This window comes from Hippocampus comes, unplaced genomic scaffold (assembly GCF_001891065.2).
Source record: "Hippocampus comes isolate QL1 unplaced genomic scaffold, H_comes_QL1_v1.1 scaffold186, whole genome shotgun sequence".
Classification (NCBI taxonomy): Eukaryota; Metazoa; Chordata; class Actinopteri; order Syngnathiformes; family Syngnathidae; genus Hippocampus; species Hippocampus comes.
This window is the reverse complement of record NW_017806236.1, coordinates 169,786-191,984: the sequence shown is the minus strand read 5'-3', so window position 1 is coordinate 191,984 and position 22,199 is coordinate 169,786. Positions and strand designations below refer to the sequence as shown.

The following is a 22,199-nucleotide window of genomic DNA, read 5'->3' as shown; positions in this document are numbered from 1 at the left end:
TGGCACAAAATAATGGCTGGGTGGCAAAAAGAGGCCACGCTTCTGTTTCAAGTTTCTAATGCAGTAATTTTGGTCACTTGATTTGTTTTTGAGTTTATCACAAAAGTGTTGAGTGGAGTTGAAGTCAGCGTTCTTGTTCTTGTTGGCTCTTCCACACCACAGTCATGCTGGAAGATTCATGTGGCTCAAGAGATCCAGTACATCCCCTTATCAATTGAGAAGAGGTGTGTCCCAATGCTTGTCTATACCATGTCATTTAGAACCTAATTTGATTTTACTGGCTGTTGGCAGGGGCGTAGCTAGAAATTTTTCAGTGGGGTGGCCAGGGTGACACAATATCTCATCGAGGGTTGGCTATACGCATGCACGTACATCATTTGAGTTCTTCTGAACTCCTCTGTAACCAAGAAGTCATTGTTTATCATACCATCCACAGTCAAGGTTTCGTAAAATGAAATTCCCACATATCCAAAAACTTCACACACTCATAATTCAAGCGGGAATAGGTCGAAAAAAAAAAAAAAAACATTTTGCTGATCTGAATTTACAAGATAATGACGATTTCGTTGCAGTTGCTTTGCTTTTGTGTACTCGTCGTCTACTTCAATCTCATGCACTGATTGGCTTGCTAGCAGCTAATCAGAGTGATAAATTGCCACTGTTGGCCGACGCCATTTTGCATGTCGTGATCAATCGCTCATTCATTTGTAAAAAGCCCCATGATACAAAATTCTATTAATTCTTCACAATTGTTATCATTGCTTTTTACTTCTATTTGTTCCTGCTTGTATTATGAGTGTGTTGCGCTAGTTTGGTATCTGTGTGTACTTTATTTTATGAAATTATGACTGTCGATGGTATAATAAACAATGACTTCTCAGCCATGTTGTCTGCTTGCTATGGTATGAAAGTAATGTTTTCAATTGACATTGACCATGAAAATCAAATTCTTTTACAAATAGCATTTGCACCAATTGTGTATATTTTTTCTTTAAACATGTAGTCAATACAAATTACTCATGGTAGAATATCAAGGGTTCTAAAAACAGTTTACACGTAAAAATGGCAGAAAAGGTATCACAGGCATCAACATATTTTTCTAGATGTGGGAGTGGCTATCACCTAGCTCCGTCCCTGGCTGCACAGGAAAACAATGCTTTTATTTTTGTCAATGGTGAATTGTCAGTTGTGATGAAAAGTACAAGCACCAGATTCTCTGGTGTTTTTGCTGACTGCACTGAGTACCGTATGTAAAAGTCATACCACAAGGTTGGCGCTCACTGAGACACTATATAAGATGATATAAACCAGAAACTTCCTGACTGTAGCACGAGCTGTTGTGGCGTACAATGACCCTGTCTGTTGAGGCTACCGGCAGGTTTGCTAATAATGTACTTTTGTGTAATAAAGCCATCGAAAGAGCGCCGGCGGCTGTTTCCATTCTTCTTCTGTCTGTACCACCTGTAATAGATTGTAATTCATTCTGACTAGCGATGTTGACTTTATGAGAGATTTGCAGTTCAGTATCTGTACTGCGCAACAAGAAAAAACTGTGTTTCACAGAACCCACAATCAGTGAACTGTGATTTAGTGAGGGACGAATATATTTCCAAATCATCCCAATACAAATTTATACTCTAAAAGGCATTGTACAAAACCATGGCTTGTTGTCTGGCCTGCTGATCAAATCACGCTTATGTGCAAACCGTCAGAGTGATGTGCGTTCACGGACTGTTTTGTCGAAGAGTCCATCTGAGAGACAAATGGAATCCCTGTTAAAGAAGTTAGGTTATGACGTACTTTTCTTTGAAGTTATGGAGAATTGATACTGGATTTGATTGGGGCTAATTGCCTCCGTTAAAAGGGCGTTTTTGTGTGGCAGGTGTTTCCCCCTCGGCTCCTTTACATTCAACCCGTGTCTCATGCTGGCGTGCTACGGAGAGGGAGAAAGGTCTACCTGGGGCATATTGATGATGGAGCATTAATGGGAACATTGACTTCAAAGAGGTTGATCATTTGTGAGCCTGGGTCAAATCCAAAGCAGAAATATTACGGGGTTTGTCAATACAGAAGAGAAATGTAGGGAGAAGAGGAGGCGAGATCGCGAGGATAATGTGGCACTCTTATCGTCGCTACAGTCTGATGGCTTAATGGTTTCTTATTTATACCCACCAGGAAACAATCAAGAGCTCTTTGGACTATTGGCTGATGTTCAAAATGCACTACGATGTTTGTTTGCCTTAAAGCAACCATATGTAATTGCGTTCTTGGAATGATACAGATGTCTGACAACAACTCTTACTAGAGCTTTTAACCCTTTCTGGGACAGTGGTTACTGCAGTGGACAGCCTGTCATGTTATCAGGTTACAGGTTATTATTATGGGTGCATGAAAGGGTTAAGATGTGGCTATTTGCCATTGGTCTTTGCCTGAGACATTGAAATTATGTTCACTTCTGTGCTTACAGATGACTTGTTTTTATCTGAAAACAGACAAGAAGTGCTGTTTCATAAAGCTGGGTCCACCCACCAATTTTTAACATCCGAACCACTTTTTAAAATGATTTTTCATACTCAGGACATTTTTACAAGCACCACACATAAGGAGCTGCTCCACCATTTGTCAAGTCTGGCAAGAGTGCTAGCTGGAGGTTTCTTCCTAAGTGGCTCTCAGAGTTGACCACACAAATAAGGATGAACAATCTTAATTATTGAGCAGGTTTAACAATTTAGATTGTCGGACCTGGTGGTTTTTAGAACAGAGCAAATTATACTCCTAATAGACCCCAATAGGTGGTTGTTGTGAAAAGGTGTCGTCGCGTTGGTCAGTTGGAGGCTGATTTTCCTCATCTGAGCTGTCCCTTCTGCATGACTGTGTGTGTGTTTCTCCGCTTCTTCTGTCAGCACGCTGCAAGTGTGAGAAATTATCATGCAGGCGGCATCGCTACCGCCATCACTATGAACGCAATTAGGAGAGCTTCCCCACTTGCAAAAAGTCAGCAGAGTCTCTTTTCCCGCTTGGTTTTCCACCTCAAGCCAGACTACCAGTGTGATTTTTTTTTTTTTTTTTTTTTTTTTGTGTGTGTGTTATATTTTTCTGTCATTTTGTTATCACAGATGGAGAGTTAGTGCATTGGGAACAAATTACCACAGATTTATTAGATGACTCCTGTGACACCCAGCACTACCGCTTGAACGTGATTTATATTTAATTCTGTCAGAGTTCCTGTTGATTTAAGTTGACGCTATTCCACAGATATGGGCGCAGGTCCAAGCCTCCGGACAGGGATACTGATCCAAATGACTTGTTTTTGGTATGCGAGGTCTGCACTAAGACAGCTCTTTAGGTAGAGTGCATTATTTTCAGGGACTTTTGGCCAATAGATGTGCCTGAATTTAATCCTCTTGCAACACATGGATTGTTGTAGAAAATAAGTGAATTTATGAGTCCAATACATTTTATTTTCTATTCTTTTTTTAAAGCAGTTGTAGGTTTCACGGGATACTCATCCAAATATTGACCAGATTTTGTACTGGCTTATTCCAATGTTGATGATTGATTCCTCAGTTTTTTTGTGAGATGCACATAAGGTTACTTATATATTGTTTGGCAAAACATTTTCTATAGAGCTTATCCTATTCAGGATAATGAAGAGCTGGAATCTATCCTAGCTGATTAATGGACTGGTTGCTGCTAGTCACAGGAAATATACAAAATGGACAGAGAACCATTCACACTCACATTCACACCATCACAGAGTGGGAATTGTCTGCAGGAAAGTCGAGCAAGTGAATTGTTTCACTAGCACGATGATTTTGATATTCATCTTAGTTGGTGGACGGCCCTGTGGTCCAGCGGTTAGCGCGTTGACCTCACAGTGCAGAAGTACCGGGTTCAATTCCAGCTCTCCGGGCCTCTCTGTGTGGAGTTTGCATGTTCTCCCCGGGCCTAAGCGAGTTTTCTCCGGGTACTGCGGTTTACTCCCACATTCCAAAAACATGCATGGCAGGCTGATTGGACACTCTAAATTGTCCCTGGGTGTGAGTGTGAGCGTGGACGGTTGTTCGTCTCTGTGTGCCCGGCGATTGGCTGGCAACCAGTTCAGGGTATCCCCCCGCCTACTGCCACCCCCCTGCCCCCCACAACATGGGTTATTCCTCGAAGAATCTTTTTTAAACTGTTACACAAAAAATAGTGAATGAACTTAGGGGGTGGTATAACCTCTCTACTATACTGTAGAAAAGAGGCCACCACCGTGGTGCCCGCGGGATCTCATGAGTAGCCCGTGGAGCTGTTTAGTCATATGAGATTGTGACTTTTTGGATTCTAATTGAGTACACTTTTCTTCCTAGAACACTAACCGAGGTTCCACCTTACACTGTAAAACGCCATAAACAAGAGCAAGAGAGCACTCCACACGTTAAGAGTTGTAGCGTTCAAGTCATGATCTCAAAATATGCTTGTCAGATCAGAGGATAATGTTAGAAAAGTTAGTAAAGTTAAATGCTCAGAACAGGTATGAATATTATTAAGGACCTTATTTCCCTTGTTTTTCTCACCTCTTCGTATTTACCTCTCATTGTTCCATTTGGGCGAGATTGCTGTATTGAAATCAGACGTGCCCTGGAAATTGACATATTAGACAACACCAGGCTGAAGGGAATTAGATTGAATTTGAGCACGGCATGTGCAAACGCAATCCCTCCAGAGACCTTCCGAGATGTGCGAGGTTCAGAAATTGGCATGGGAATGGCGTAATTGCATGAGCGCATAATCAGCGCATGAATTTGACATTTAATAAATCTCTCCGTCATTTCAGCTTAGGTTTATTTAGCTTTGAATGAATAGTCAAAATGGTTAATAGGCTCCAATATATGAAACAGATGGATGTGTACCGTGCTAAGCCATTGGGAAAAACCTCAAGAGTCGTTTTGGAGTCGGAGGAGTAGGCTACAACCGTGCCGCGGTGGCAATTAGACGCTTTTGTTGGAACACCTGCCAAGAAACACTGATTCGAACCTGCTGCCACTTGCGAGTTCTCGTCATCCTCCAGTGGAACAGGAAGTCGTATCGCATTCATATAAACTGAGCCTGTGAAGAGGTACATCTGCATTCGGGATTGTGACAGAACAGGAAGATCGTACAGAAGCAATCGAAAATATGACGAATGAGAAAATGGCCTGCATTTCTTATGCATATATATGTATTTTTAATGGATAATTTAAATGTCTCATTACGTGTTTGCTCTCATATTAAATTAATGCAGGAAGGCTGCTCCAAAAACAAAGAAATAAGACTTGTTGATAAAGAGTTCGCAGAGCTGGAGTTATTTTCACAACTGACTCTCGCAATTTTGACGAGATTGCAGAGGAGGAGGAGGTGGGTGGGCTCTCTCTCTCTGTCGCTCTCTCTCTCGCTCTCTCTCGCTCTCTCTCTCTCTCTCTCTCTCTCTCTCTCTATTTACTCCCTTTCTGCCATCTTCTGTCCCTTCCTCCTCAGTATCTTGGGGATGGAGTAGAAAACGATGGGAGGGGGGGTGCACCGCTTAACATCAGCTGGCCGGACGAGAGTGACAGAAAACAAGCGGTTGAGGGGCAGACGATGGAGTGGGAGTGAGCACGGAGGGAGGGAGAGAGGGAGGGAGGGAGGGAGAGAGAGAGGGAGAGAGAGAGAGAGAGAGAGAGAGAGAGAGAGAGAGAGAGAGAGAGAGAGAGAGAGAGAGGAGCAAAGAACAAGCCCCGGAGTGCTAGCCAGTCAAGGTCACACAGAGGAGAGGAATGGAGGAGGAGGAGAAGGCCTTGTGTGTACATGTGTGCATGCAATAAGAGGCCTCCATAGTAAAGGAAGACGGGATTGATTCAGTCTGGGATGGGGGAATGTTGTGGAGGAGGGATGAAGATGAAAAGAGTTTGTCATATGAATGCACAACGCTGCCATCATACTTGAGATTCCCTTTAGTCCTGCTTTTTTTTTTCCACAACAGGGCTGCATCATGAATGTGCCACTGTGACGTAGCAGCTGTTGTGATGTATACAGTGTTATGTATAGATGTGTAACCATTGCGTCCTGTGGTGGGATTTTTTTTTCCTCCACTCTCCCCATTTGCTGACCTCTGCTGTCACATTGGACATCATCAGCTTCTTTATCATCACTGTTATTGCTGTATTGCTCTGCATTTGGACGTGGAGTTTGCTTGTTCCGCTCTAGGATACTGAGATGTGTGAAATTTGGTAGTCTCTATTGTGAACGTAAAACATCAGTCCGACCATTTACGCTGATGCCTTGAAATACAAGTTAAATCTGTCATATCATAGCATTGTAATCCATAACACTCATATCTCAAATCATTTTTCCATGTTGAAATAAATGGAGATGACATTCATCTGTACCAGCCTTCTAAAAAAAAAAAAAAACCTTATAATTTGTTTTTTAATGAGGAAAAATAGCACTTTATATTTGACATTTCAAAAACACGGGAATGACATCATTAAAAAAAAAGTTTCACTTTCTCTTTCAATCCAGTGCACATTGTGCTACTCACTCATTGTACTACTTGTTACCCATTGAGCTTTGAACCAAGCTAACAATAGCAGCAACTGATTGAAAAAAAAAAAAAAGATTAAGATTTGAAAAATCCCCATGTGTCTACCAGGCCTTCGTATTCATCAAGTGTGAGTGCCAATGGTTGGAGTCTCTGGCTCTGGCCTGTGATTGAGAGGTGACTGACAGACTTCTCCATGACCCATAAACTACATAAGTGGTGCTTGCTGCTCCAGGAGGATCTCAAGTATTGGGATTGTGGTCGACATTCATTTGTGGTAGGTTTGATTGGAGGAATCACTAAGTGCTGCCTCCACAAACACATTCGGCCTGTTGCATGTCACACCCAGGAGAGCTGGTGTAAGCGAGCTGTTGCTATCGTGGTTCGCAACACCAAGGAGCTGATGTGAAAGATCAGATGCAGCCCGGTGGTGGCTGCTGCGACGGTGTGCGGAGCTGTCATAACATATGCCGACCTCATTTGCACGGGGTCAAGCGGTCCCCCTTTTCGGTTGCTCTGCCACCCTCGGGTCACTAGCAGTGCCTCCTTTTTTCTGCTTAAGACAATTCATCTAATGTATTCTTATTCTGCATCTGGTGTTGTTTCATCCCGTCGGGGAATTGTGCCTTTTCGCGCCGTGTTATCCTATAAAAGGCAATCACCGTCACTAATCCATGTGAAACCTCTTGTGGTCACACAATCATTCTCAGTTGAAGACTCCCAGCAAATGATCCTGTTGACAGACGCCATTTCGAAAGCTAATTAACAAATTTCCACACTATGATTTAATGCAGATGTAAGAGTTTCTTTAATAATATGTTCAAAGATGTAATTTCACTAATCTTTAAAAGACTGTGAAGGTGACCCTTGGACATGAAGATTGGTTCCGGTGAGAGATTCAGATGTGACAGAAGAGAGGCTGGAAGTGAATCGCATTGACGTGGCGCCGCTCATCGATCAAAAGGTCGTCTGAACTTTAATTGACTGGAAACCTCCGCAGGTCTTTCAAGGAGAGTCACGCGCTTTGATAGTTTGCGTTCAAAACAAAGAACGAAAACCAAGAAGGGAAACAGTGTCTGTAAATGGATGTCATTGAGCTGAGTCAATTCACATTAAATGTGAACTAAAACTGGTTATTACTGGTTTGGTTTCATGACAGCATCTTCCCAAAATTAGCGTGCATGCTTGGGCGCTAATTTGTGTTCCCCAAACCCCCCGCTGTACTGTCACTGGGTATTTAGTAAGGAGTGTGTGGTTTTTGTGCGAGCCCCCACCCTCCGGTATCTGGCAAGGTAGTGCCACTGACAGATTGGGCTGTGTGAGTGCCATCTCCTCAGCTTGGCTGCCTGAGCGCTTCTCTCTCTTTCTTCCTTCCACGCTTCATCTCATCTCGCTATTAGCCTGCTTCAGTGGTGGCCAGCAGGGCAGGGGACATTTTGCTCACGTTATCTAGCTAGACCCTCTCCCGGGATTAAGTCCACTCACTGTTCCATGACTGCTGCAACAATACCTGATGGGTCAGTCACTTCGGTCCCCACCCTCCTCACCATGTGCTCTAAACACCTCGCACCGTGTGAGGTTGAAATGCAGCATGTCTTGGTGCGTGCCTGCATCAGTGTCAGCCATTAGAGATGCTGTTTCACTCTCGTACTTCTTATACCAACCGTGACCTTAAAAGAAAGATTTCACAGAACACTTATTAGCCTGTCCTCATCAAGCTCTAGCTTGAGCCCAGTGTCCACCAAGCGCCACGGTTCAGTTCAGCTCGCTTCATTTGAAATGCCAATCCTTGATTTGACTTGTGTTCCCGACACGACTGTGTGGAGGTGGGATGGTTGTAGTTGTGTCATATACGCACCGTAACTCGTATCATTCCACAGCGTAAAACCAAAGCCAATGAATTAGAAGAATGCAATTCAGTATACAAAAGATCACAAGTGAGAGAAATTGTGCGTTTCGTGTTTGCTTCTTCGCATCCATCCATTCATCCAATGTCTTCTATTTTTCTGTTTTGAGTAGTGAGGGTAGCAGTCTGAACAGGGAGCACCGACCCAGTCCTTGTCCTGCAATTACACCAAAAAGGACTCAAATGTGTCCACTGGCAAGCTGTGAGAAATACTATAAAGCCCGTTTTCACTGAGTAAGATATAAACAGAATATACCTTGGTTTGAAAATTGTTGCAATAATGCCGTGGATTATGACAGTATCATACGCCGCTGGGCAGACAATGATATGAGCATTAGGAGAAGAAAGAAATAGAAATATTGATGAATATATTGGTGAACCAAACTGAATTGTACCATTTGGTTGAAACGTCGTCCCTTCAGTGTGTCTAAGTTCTGCCTGCCTCGGCTCCTCTGGATCCTCTCGAAATGGAATCATTCACCATATCTCCAAGGACGAGCCCAGATACGCTGTGGAGGAACTCTTTCTGATCATGATGCTGTTCTGTTCAATCACTACTGAAAACTTGAGGGTTGAAAAATCAGTCAACCAGCAAATCAGGAATTTCACCTTTTGGCTCGGCTCTCTTGTCAAAGACAAACAGGCGATGTTTCTGCTGAAAAAAAAAAAGTTTGTAGTTTTTACAAGTCCCTTCCCATTGTGGCAAGCCATTTCTGATTCACTAGGGCTTATGCTCCATATCCATGTCCAAATACGCAAGATCTATGGGGGTGAACCTTTGTCCTTTTAGGCTCTCGTGACTGCAAGGAGCGCCATGTGGAGTGAGGTGGAGATGAGGAGGAGCAGGTGGTGGAGCGGGCAAGGAGGGGGAGTAATGAGCCGAGCCAGGAGGGACAGATAAAGTGGGACAATGACGGCCCAAATATACACTCGTCTCTCTCTCTCTCGCTCTCTCTCTCTCATCTGAAATGTGCATTTACTGGGCTGATTGGGAAATGTAAAGTCCGGTGTTGAGTGTGGAGGGATGGGGGGGAACTGACTCATGGGAACAAGGGTGATTGTGCCTGTTATGACTGCGCAGAAAGGAAGCAAAAATCATGTCGCTGATGGCTGGAAGACACTGTTGTTCTACTTGCTTCCTCCCACTCGAAAAAAAATGATCACTCACATTGTTTTTGATTGCCCATCACTCATCTAACGTTTGTAAGCGTATCATCCAGCGTTTGATTTGGCAGCAGGGGGGATTTGTGCATCTGGAGGAGCATAGTGAATTGGAGGCAAGCAATTGGGCATGCATGGGAGCCAGTGAATGAGCTCAGCTATGGACCACGATTGGCCAGGCAATGGGTCTCAGATTGGTTTGAGCCACAAAAATGAAATTGGCCTTTTGTGCAACTCCCCCCATCCCTCACACACACACACACACACACACACACACACACACACACACACACACACACACATGCGCACACAGATTTAAGATGGTTATTCCACTACTTTGACCTCTTGTTGCTCTATTAGAATAACTCTGACATGTCTAACGGTTGTACCACTAATGGATGCATTGACAAACGTTCCGCATTGTTTGGAATGCAAGCTCTGATTGAGAAGCACTTTTTTGAATGCCAAGTAATTAATCGTAAATAACGGGTTACTAGGGGAACGTCCCCAAAAATCGGTTTGGATTGAGACGAACCAAATCGGATCACGTTAGATTTGAAAATTTACTGTTCTTGAATCGTATCGCACTCCACATATCCAGATATGTATCGGATCATATTTTATGGCAAATGCACACCAGGTATGAATTGGTTTGATGTTGCTCATCATTTGTTGTTTCTTTGAATTTAATTAACGTGAATTGTTAGAACTTTGGAGAGCTGAATACAGACATGGTTTTCTCTCCACCTCACAGTTCTGCTTTTCCACATCTACAGAGCATATCTCTAATACGCCGCATTCATCAATTAATGGCAAGTGTCCAAGACCCCTGCTGGTGATTATGGCTCTCAGGCTTGGGAGAGGCTGCTGATGCTGTACCATTAATGACTCATAAAAGGCATAGAACGAGATACTCCCCAATTGTCTTGACATTGGAGGATTTTTAAATATTGGGCCACTAGCTGTTGAAGTGTATTTTCCCACAGAGTTGGCAGGCAGTCAAATGCCATCAGATTGCATTTGCATGAGCAAACAGCCAAATCTGGACTCCGCAGTCCCACAGCGAGTTGCATGCGCTCGTATGTGTGGTCACTGGCACAATCCTGCTGCACAGACCGCAAAAACAAACACGCAGGTCAAACAGAGAGCTCCCAGAATGCAACAGTGATTCAGCTCGGCTCACTCACCACCAAAAAAAGCATGTTGATTACATAATAAAAACAACAACTCCAGTATATGATAAGTGTCATGCTATCATCCCGTGTACATCTTGCCCGTGGTGGTACTCCTTCCTGAGCGCTACAGTAAGTAAGACTCACGCTGCTAAATCTGCTGTGTGATTATCCATCGGGAAACGGTTTTGTTTGCCCATCACTAGTGTTCGTAGCAGTCTTAATGAGACAACGGGCTTTTTAACTCATTAATGAAGCCATCCTGGAAGGATAATACATGCATCGGACAACATAATATCGGCTTCTCACACCATCCCTCAAGCTTATCGGGTTCTGTCGAGTCCTCCAGCCCGCTGCACTCTGAAGCACACTTGCTTAATCATGCTCCATTTACATTATGTTCCTGTCGACCACGACAATTACATTTCAGGCCTCAAAACAGGACAAATATGAGATAACGCAGGGGACGGGAAGGGCAAATCTCACATGCTGCAAAATGTGAAAACTGTTTTAAAAAAAATTGCCGTGGCAGTTGACGGAAACAGACTGGCATCAATGGTCTGAAAATTAATGCGCCATCCCCACCGCCCATCACGGGTACCATGATCTACTGTGAGAAAACTGACCAAGATTTAACAACGGAGAACAAAATGGCTAAAATCTCACAGTGCACTAACTTTTGGGGTAAACGGGACTGCCGTAGCCGCAGGGAACATAGTGTAAATGTAGCATTACAGAGTGGAAGACGAAGGAGGTGACGACAAAGCAAATATGGCAAGTTTGAGGTAAAACACACGATGGCCGCTGTGGGATTCACAATCGGGTTTGCTCTTAAATGTCGCTTTTCAAACAAATTATCCTCATAGTGAGGTCTGATGGACAGGCAGATCCGGTGCACACTGGACACAGCTGAGCATTGACAGGCATGTGGCTGCCGGCTTCTTCCGACAATCTTTCCTTGGTCTCGGGGCGCCTGACAGAGCTCATTAAAAGACAGTTCGCGAGCTCCATAGACAAGAGGAAGCATCATGTATTAAACATGATTCACCCAAGGTTATGTGGAACAGTTTAAACTTGGATCTATAGCAATTAGAGAAGCATATGTGCCGCACAGAACATTTACCATCATTCTTGAGTTCATTTACGTGCTTTAATATTGAGGTCAATATCATTTTGGACATTGACTCAAATCCCATAGACACCTGAGACGATAGATATATCAATAAAGCGAATGTGCTTTTCATTGCGGGGGTGAGGTTCTGGAATCTAGAGGGACTATATAAAAAAAGCTTTTTGTTTTAATTGCTTGAGACTAGCTTTAAAAAAACTAATTAAAACATATCAAAATGTATTAAAACACACTTTTTTACAGTATCAATTAGCATCTGTTCTTACTCATATGGGAGACTACCGTATAGTATCACTTTGAGGAAGCATAGATGACTTTCTTGCTCACACAATTCTCCAGTTAAGAGGCAAAGGGTGCTTGCTTCAGGCTTCATGTAACTCCCAGTTGAATTTAACTGTAAAACTGACACACAAAACAAAATAGAAACTAAACAAAGTCTATTTAAACACAACAATACGTGTCTAATGAAAATGCACTAACCTAATGCTAACATGGACTGGACACGAAATGCCATAGATGAACTAATGGAAATTCGCCTGGATCTTACGGTAAGTATAAAACTTCAAACAGATGTAAACACACCCACAGCAGCAACACAATACAAACAGCATCAAACGATAGCTTTTGAAATGTTAAACATATATTTCATCGCCAAAATGTTTCACCGAACCATATGATTCCATCTAATGAAACACTGCTAGCTTAATGCTAACGATGAGCGAACAGAAACACATCACGGGCATATGTTATTACTAAATGTTGACAAGGAAAATGTTTTAACCAACACGGAAGTGTTCGTTTCACCGACATGGTCGCCACGTTAATAATAAGCACGAAAAAAAACGATAATGAATCTAGCAAGGGTGCAAAAGATTAAAATGGAGCAGGGCAATACGGTCCATTTTTTATGAGGGAATATCTGATTCTTTTTCTTATGTGACTGCAAGTAATGCTTCTGAGACGTGAAAACTCACAAGACTCGGAAAGAATTAGAATGCCAGCTTGAAAGGTTCGAGGTGGTGGATAGCAAAAGCTTCTTGTCCTAATGTCTGCTCTGTTACTCCCTCCCCCCCTTCCTCAACAACCTGTAAAACACAATAAGAAAAAACAAAAACAACTCCCAGATGTCTTCCTCTGTTTACTAGCCACCGTTTGCTGCAGCACTTTGTGTGATGTACACCACACGCATTTGACTACCTGGACGTGGCCCATAAAACATGTCCTGCTTGAGCACTACACTATCCAGTGGATCACAACCGGCGTGTACTTAGGGAGTCAGAGTTTAGGGCAGAGAAAGGGAGGTAAAGAAATGGATGAAATGGAAGATTAGCTTGGAGAGATGAGGGCTGGGTGAAGCTGAAGAGTTGGAAATGAGGTTTTGAAGGTTTCCTTGTGATTTTTAAATTATGGCCTCGGGGGAATTCATCCCATTTTCTTCAGGAAAGAAGTCCACACACCTCACCATGAATGTGGTTTGATTTTAAATACAGGGCAGCATATAATCAGGAAATGGTGGTTAATTAGAGATAAGAATGAAATATTAAATAAGAATGTGGATGGTTGTAATAGTAGAGTACTTGTGCTTTGCTCTTGGAGGTGATGTGCGCGTTTGTGATTATATGAGCGCTGCTTTCTGATGTTGTGTGCAGCATCTGTCGCATGGAGCAACCTCGCAATGTACGGAGCCATTGTTTTTTTTTTTTTTTTTGATGACAGCGGCTCTTAGATCTACATTTGTGCGCCAGAGATGCTCTACACTGCGGAGGGATGATTTGCACTGATTTTCAGAGGGGGCCACTTGTAAACAAACTACACTCGGTCCATTCTTGAATGCTTCATTTTTCTTTGGTGTCAGAACAGTTTTATGGAGTGGATGACAAATGGCTGTGATGTGAACAATGAAAGAGATTCAGACAATAACGTCACAATTATGAGGAGAAAGATAAAGTCTTTCACAAAGTCGGTAGTATTTCATGACTTGCAAAAATATTGATGAAAAAAAGATTTTAATGAATTTACATCACAATTATTGTTGCTCATAGTAATCGTTTGAGCAATGCACAAAAATATGATTGTCATCATGGTAATTTTGTTATTCAGTGTAAAATGCAGTGACTATCAAAAACCTCAAATGCCGAATCATTTGGAACTCTCTGTTCTGCACTGGCTGGCAAACAGGAGTTCAGAGCATTTAGTTAGACTCTCCCATCCAATTTTAATAGAGTGCTTGTCCTCATCGGCCAAGCGTCCAACCCTCAACCTCAGAACTGCGCGGTACACTTGCTCACGTAGCATGCTGCAATAGATTATCCAATGTCAAATAAAAAATATATCTTTAAGTGTAGGCAAATGAAACATAAAAATGGAGTGCCACAGCGCCATTGCCACTCCCACAAAGTGATCATTTACTTCAGAATTACTGAGCCCAATGGAGACACATTCCTGACATCAGTCAAGTTCTATAGCCACAGTTATTACAGAAGACTAGAGACTGACATGCATTTTTCAGTACTTTAAATTTTTTAAGTTTCTGCAGGTCTCTGCGAATTGACATTGTCGTCAGCTCCAAAAATATGAATGCCATGGAAAAGCAAATGCCTCCATGTTTCATGCCATAGGAGCTCAAATATAGACTGCATGTGATTGAACGTGCATATCGGATGGACAGTTTCTACCTAATTCCTATTTTTCAAAGGATTTTGGCCGTTATTCACATCTCTTGAGATGGTGATTTTTTTTTGGGGGGGGGGGGCGAGGGGACTCTAAGATAATAAAAACAATCTTTCACTCTGTCTCTCGGGAGAATCGCCCAACTCTCTGTAATGAGGCGACAGTTGCTAAAAAGTGCATTTCTATAACTGTAAATATCACAAATGTTCATAGCTATAGAGACATGTACTGTATTGGGAAACTATCTGGTTAGAAAACTTTATTCCTCGTGGATTAAAAGATCTGATATCCTTGCAAGAACTAAGCATTTTCCCAAAAATAAAAACTAATAAAAACACACTTGCTCTAAAAACGAATTAAAACTGACTGAATTCAATAACCACAATTCAAAACTAAGTAAAAACTAGCCATAGTAATCCCTCGTTTTACGCGGTTAATGGGGACCAGAAACCCCCTACGAAGGTGAAAACCGGGACGTTGGATTTGCACCCGCCCCAAAAATTTTCGTGTACGTGTATGTGGGGACCAACATGTATAAATATCTAAACAGTATTTATACAGTACAGTACAGGCATTTATTTTTATTTTTTAATGAATACAGTATTTTGGAAAAACCCGCAAAGCGCTGGAGCCACAAAAGGTGAAGTGCAAAGTGGCGAGGGATTACTTTCCTGTATAATGAAAAATGCAGAGCTATTACAACAGTAGCTCTAACCTTCTTGCCGAGCATTGCTGACAACGTGCAGCGATGTTCTTCAAAGGGGAAATTCGACACGTGAGCAATTGAGAAAGTCCTGCCTAGTCATTTTTTGAGCTGCACGGTGAAGAGCCGTGAGCAACGGTTGGCCTGCTAGCCAACGTCATCGTCCTCCTAAAGTCGCTAACGCAGCCAACCATACGTGCGGACCCCTCGTCCCCCTCCCCGCACAATAGAGCCTGTCAGCCTGCAGCTAGCATAGCCTTTAGGTAGGGCATGCGAGCAGTCCCCCTGAATGTTTTTTCCCTCCTCCGGTCTGTCTAAACCTATTTTGGTTGCTGCGTTTTGAGAAAAGGTTTGCATAATCCAACTGGACCAGATGGAGGAGATGCTCCAGACCCCTCCCCGCACACATTATTACATCATGTGTTTGTGACCACTCAACCATTCAACCATACAGTAATCAGCCAGAAATGCAGTGGAAGTGACACTTGTCATTTCACCAGTCCACGAACACATGTGTACCAAGGTCCCTTGTGGACTCCTCTGAACCACCACCCCCGTTGTCTCAGGTCCTAACCTCCAGGACTGTGAGGGATCCCTTAGAGATGCTTGGAATAGCAGAGCCTGTCCACGGTACAATTATTGTAGAGGCACACATGTACGCGCGCGCGCGCGCGCACACACACACACACACACACACACGCGCGCGCGCGCACACACGCACACACATGCACACACAAGCATACACATCGTGTTTTACATTTCATTTGCGCATCAATTAGTCTTTTGAAATGATGCAGTGGTAGCCACTTCACACGTAGCCATTAGATAACTGCCGGGGATGTGTACAAAACTGAGCCATTAGCTGATGTTTAAAGTGGAGTGGTGTGTTCACATGTATGATATGACTGATCTAATATCTATATCAGTGCTGTGAGTGATATCATGGTCATTATTATTGGCTTATTGTGTCTTGGATATCGTGTTTTTAAGTGTCTACTCATAAGAATCATGAATTTGGGACAGAAGAAGTCATTTGGATGAAAGGTGAAACCATGACCGGGTTAGGCCTCTGTTTGGCTATATTTTTTCACATTTGAATTACAATACAACATGTAACAAAATAAAGATGAACCAAACAAGCAGTCCAATGAAAAAAAAAAGATTTGTTTGTATTTAACGTGAGGATCACACAAAGGTCACGATGTTACCAATGCCTTTATTTTCAAACAGTGTCGGTGCTAGCTTGAATGGCGCCTGTACGAGGCCACTTGACGGCACCCTCCATAAACCACTGTGGATGTCTCACGTTCAATTTCATATCAAGAATGATGACGGCTGTGTAACAGAACTATGATGTCGCGAGCGGCAACAGCCGGATTAACTATCCAATTTTTGACTTTCCTGCGTCAGTCACACTCACTTGTCCTTGATTATTAGCTGTCGTTTTAAAATAGATTCATTATCAAAAGTTCTTTAGTAGGAAGAACAAAAACAAATAAGATTTACAGACAGCCATAGGTTCTTCGGTTGACATTATCAACATCTGATTCTATACTGTGAGAGATTAAGAATAAGTTGTATCGGAATTTATCCTTGGATGTCTTAAATGTCTCTAACGTGAGCTTGTTTTTTCATGTAGATGTGAATGGTCATCATTAGCACTGAAAATGCAAACCTTTGGCTTTAATTATGAGTTATACTTTCATTTATTTTAAATCCCTCTTTCTGACTTTTTAGGCAAGCCAGTTGAAAGAGGAAAGAAAGAAGTGTTGACAAGAACAAAAGTGTATTGTTCCAGTTCAGTTTGGAAGCCTTTCCTGGATCGGTTTGTTCTCTCGAGAGCACCTCAATCGTCTTAAAGGTCAGGTTGCATACAAATAGCTCAAGCGCCCCGTTTGTCCTTTTGGTAATTTAACAAACCTCATCGAGACGAGGCTGAGAGGCTGCCTCTTAGCATTCGTTACTCTGAGCCTCCTCCATCTGGGCCCTGACACATGAAGGGAGCTATAGGTCTCCTGAAGACAGTTCATGAATCAACTTTGATCAGGTTAGCTCTGCCTCTTTGTTTTTCCATTCCAATCCCAATAAATAATGTGCGTGGTACCAGTGAGGTGCTTTGTGGCAATTTCGCATGCGTGTGCCCTGGGCAGTGCGGCGAGCTCTCAACAGAGCTGAGAGTAAAATGAAAAAACAAAACAAAACAAAACAATGGAAAAACAAGACCATTACTCACTCCACATTAGTGTGCTCGTTAGTTGGAGGTGAGCACATGTTGCCAGAAGTTGCAATGTATTCTTTTGCAGCACTTTAGCTTGTCTTTCTTTTTCAGATCCTGCTGTCTGTCTCTGATTGTGTTCAGCGGGCTACAGTATGTATATCCCAATCATCAAGCTGAATTTTCTTCCCTTACAGATGAAAGTCAGCAAAAGCCCTGTAATCAGTTGTCTCTAAATGTAATCAGTTGTCTCTAAATGATTACCCCCGAGTGATTATCCTGTACTGTGGGGTTTGTGAAGAATGATTTTTGATTTTTTGGGGGGGTATTTCTGATTGCAATTGTGTGTGTGTGTGGTCAACTCAGGTTGGCCAATCCAGAAACTCTGCGAGTGTGTCATGAATTGGAACGATAGGAAGCGACCTGTAATTGGAATGGAAGAGTAACTAGTTTTGTTGAATGTCTGGTTATCTTGTCCATCAAGTCATCAACCCTTTCAGGGACAGCGGTTACTACAGTGGACAGCTTATCATGTTGTCAGGTTACAGGTTATCATTATTGGTGCAGGAAAGGATTCACCAAAGTAAAAATGCCAAGAATAAGAGTTGACAACGCAATGGAGGTGGTGGAAAAGCTGCTTCTGTTTCTGTCACTACTCTAGCCCTGTGGCTTCATGCTGCCTTTCGCAGGTTAATCTTCTCACGACCTCTGTTTAGATTCTCAGTCATCCAGGTCATGGTCATCCGCAAAGGTTGAATCAAGGCAACTTGACTTTTCCGTTCTGTTGAATACGTTTCACCTTTAATCCAAATGGCTTCTTCAGTCCCAATTTTTTAGGTGTGGAGTGTGTCTATTTATGACTCTGTGGGTGAGTCTCCTGGGGGTGGTCACAAAAGGGTATTGTTGTTGCCCAGCATGGCTGGTGTCTGTGCTGCATATCAAGCGGTCGTTTACGCAGCTGGTGGCAAAAACAAAACAAAACAAACAAAAAAAAAAAAAAACTCAGCCATTCTTCCCGTGGAACGAGACAATTTTTGGAGGGAGGGATGTCAGGATCTTGCAACAGGCAGATGATAGGTGATGCCTTAACCCCTTAAAGATGGCTTTTCTCGTTTGACAAATGGCTTTTGTCTTCCAAACCAGCAGTCCTCTATATCCAGAATTTGGACTTGATTGTACTCCAAAGGAATGCCCCTTCCTTGTAAGATGAAAGTGAAGTGTTGACTCTGGATCCGAAGAAGCTGGTCGTCAATGTTATGGCGTGTGGTAGTGTGATGGCTCCTTGGTCTCGCCATGGTGGAGGTCATGGCCCTCTTCGCTCACTACACTGTAGAAACAACATTGTTGAGTTTGCATTCCCTATTAATTTTGTTTTTTGAGATTGATTGGATATAACTTGAGTATTGTCGTCAGTTAGAATTAGTTTGATTGTGTAGAAGTAACTATTCATGTCTGGAATCACCTTGGGAAACAACAACCACAACGGAAATATTATTTTGCCTCCATCTCATTAAGAATATTATTGAAATATTGATTTATTTTACCCGCGGTCCTTCAAGGAAACGAAATTAAAGGTCCTATCTGCAGTAGGGACTTTGATTGTTACTAGGAACCGACATCTCTTCTTTCTGGCTATCATATCTTCAGATTAGCTTCGCACTTCTATTATTTGCCTCAGCTATGCCTGCAGTAGTTAGCCAAATGACGTCTTTGTCATGATTTGTGTAATGGCGGCAACCAGACATGTCATTTATTCTTTGCCAGCGCACTGCCGTATTCAGGGATGTGACAAACCGTGACATCCCTCTTGGTAATGTAGGTAATGTCGCCATTCTGCCACGCAACTATGCCAGTGTCGCAATCATGCTAGCGCCATAAGAGTTTCCATTAATATATTTGTGAGTAGGAATTAAGTCGGCTAAAATGTCCCCCGGTGCCGTATAATTGAGTTTAATGCAAAGGGAAAATTACAGTCTGCGTCTTGGCAGAGTGAAAGCCACAAGAAGAAAACTATATTTCCCATGAGCCACCGACTCCATCCTGATGAGAGCCAGCAGCTGCGCGTCGTCGTCAATAAGTCTCAGTCTGCTGGGTGTTACGCCGCTGTAAATTGTTGACAGTTCTACAAGCAAACACATCAATGGGCAGTCAAGCAACAGACAGTGGCGGCGAGGGCCTGTGTGTGCTTTTGGAGAGCAAATGGTGTTTTTATAGCACTCGCTGTGGGCTAAGACAAAAACTTCATTCTGGAGAATAGCCCGCATGTTAAATGGTGTCATCAATTTTTAATGTTATTTGTTGGATGAAGACTATTTGTAAGCTAGGCGCAGACAATATACTACATCGGGTTTGTCCAAACTTTTACTTCTATGAGCCGCATACAGAAAAATGCCACTTGGACATTGTTCACCTTCACTTTATTGAGCATAACACGCTAAAACCAATACATCGGTGAAGGTAAAACAATTATATATTGCTTTTATGTTCAGTCAAGCCTCGATTTAATGGACCTGCTACTAGAAGAGTACCGGTAGTGGTAGTAGCAGCAGTCGTTCTGATGTCTATTGCTGGATGGCTTCCTCCCACTCAATCACTCAAAATCTGAAATCATATTATTCACCTGCCGATACAGCTCAAAATATTAACTCAAGTCCTAGTTCCTTCACTAACTGCAACTGCCACAGAAACTTAGGCGTCATCGTGGATTCAGATTTCATTCACAATCCATATCAAAAAAGCGTCAGAACATACCACGGAACAAACTTCTGATAATGATTGCAACTCAGTCCTCTCCGGTCTTAGCAAAAAAGAAAAAAAAATCACTTTCTTGCCTCAAGATTGTTCACAATGCAGCAGCTCGGCTCCTCACTAATTTAAATAGGTGGCACCACATCACCCAATCTGTTTAAGGATTGATTTTAAAATTCCACCGGCTACTTTTAAAGTACTTATGAGATTGGCTCCCAACTACTAACCACCTACGAGCCAGCTTGGCGCTCTCACATCCTTGAGTGAAAAAGCCTTCTGGTTGTTCCAAAGTTGAGCCTTAAAACTAAAGCATTTTCCATCAGAGCCCCTCAACTTCGGACTGAGCTGCCTGTGGCTCAAGGATGCGCAATGTTGGTTGCATCTTTTAAAACACTTCTTAAAATGCACTTTTACTTTTAAGTGATGGCCTCTTCTCCCCTTGCTTCTTTTTCGGAGACCTTGCAGTGACCGCTGCGAGGTCCCAGTTCTATAGAATTATTATTACAAAAAAAAAAAAATAAAGGTAAAAGTAGAAGTACTGTATTGATTCAACACCTTTATATAAAAGGGATACTTGGCAATTAAAAAAAAAAATCACTTCATCTTCATTTAATGAGCCTTTTGTTGACCTGTTACCTTATTGACCCAGAAAAGCACCTTATTCATAATGGAGTGTTACTATTACACCGAATGGTTTTGAAGTGTTATTTTTATGATTATTATTCTTATTTTTTTTTTTTGTGTGTGTGCCACACTATTGTTTTCCCCCCTTCTGTATGGTGGTTTATTAATAATCATGCTGTAGGCAAAGATGGGCCCAGAGAGGGCTGAATATTTCTTTTTTTCAGGCAGATCATTTTGCTGATACTCTACCATCATGTCAGACTGACATTTCGAACACATTTGACAATAAGTGATGTTTTTTATTGAAATTGCAAAGCTATAAGGGAACGTAAAAAGGTACAGACTCAATTGGGCTTAAGTTCAAAAGTAGAAATTAATTTCTATTGTCAATTATACACATGACCTATTTTGATAACCTGGCACAACAGGGGGGAAATTGCTGAGATGAAAATAAATTCCCTGGACTCACTCTTAAAAGAACATGCCTGCTAACGCTATGAACTGATTAATAAAAATGGATAGATAAGCTAATCACAACAGCAAAAAAAAAAAAAAAAAGGTATTTTTTTTTTCCTTTTCAGATTTGACAGAGAACCTTTGAACACCAGAAACTGGTGGCTTTTGGGATAGCTCAAGACACAAAGCATTCCCCACGAGTTATTCTTAGAGCTGACAACATCCAACAAATCTCTTAAAATTAGCCCATGGTTGGGGAATTCCTTGCTCCTGTGTTTCTGTTGCAGTTATCTTTGTTGGATGTTGTTCTCTCTGTTTTTTTTTTTTTAATCCACCCTGTAAGTCCCCAGTAACTAAAAAGCAATCAGAAAAATAAATACAGTAGACCAGTATTGATACCTACAAAATATCGTATTTGTACTTTCTTAACACTGGCAGTGGAGGTAATGGGAGATATTTCATTACTTTGATTTGTCCTTCCATTGACACTGGCCAATGCTAATGAGGGTTATTTTTGGTCCCGCCCGGCCAGAAGGAGACTAAAAACAGGTGCCGCTAAACCAATGTAGTTTCCTCCCCAGAGTCTGTCCCCTCACTCGGCTTAAGGGAATGAGATCAGCAGCACTATTGTGCAGGTTCGCCTGTGATAGACGAGAGGTCATCTGGGGGAAACAAAGGTGGCCACCAGAGAGATGGGATTCTCCGTTCCATCTAATTTGAGCAACGGCCGCTGAACAAATCTAATGCAGTCTGTTGTGAAGTTAGTCCGTTGTTCTGCTGCACTCTTGACAGTGTAAATGATAGTTCTAAAGCGTGCTGTTGCTGACACAAAGACAGGATCACAACAATTACGCCTTCCGCGGTCACCTTTCAC

General features: G+C 42.3%; 1 protein-coding gene across 3 annotated transcripts in view; it reads left to right on the top strand.

Annotated features, from left to right (window-relative positions):
• Positions 1–22,199, top strand: part of syt7a (synaptotagmin VIIa) — a 77,229-nt gene that overhangs the window by 1,234 nt on the left and 53,796 nt on the right. The window lies entirely within an intron of this gene.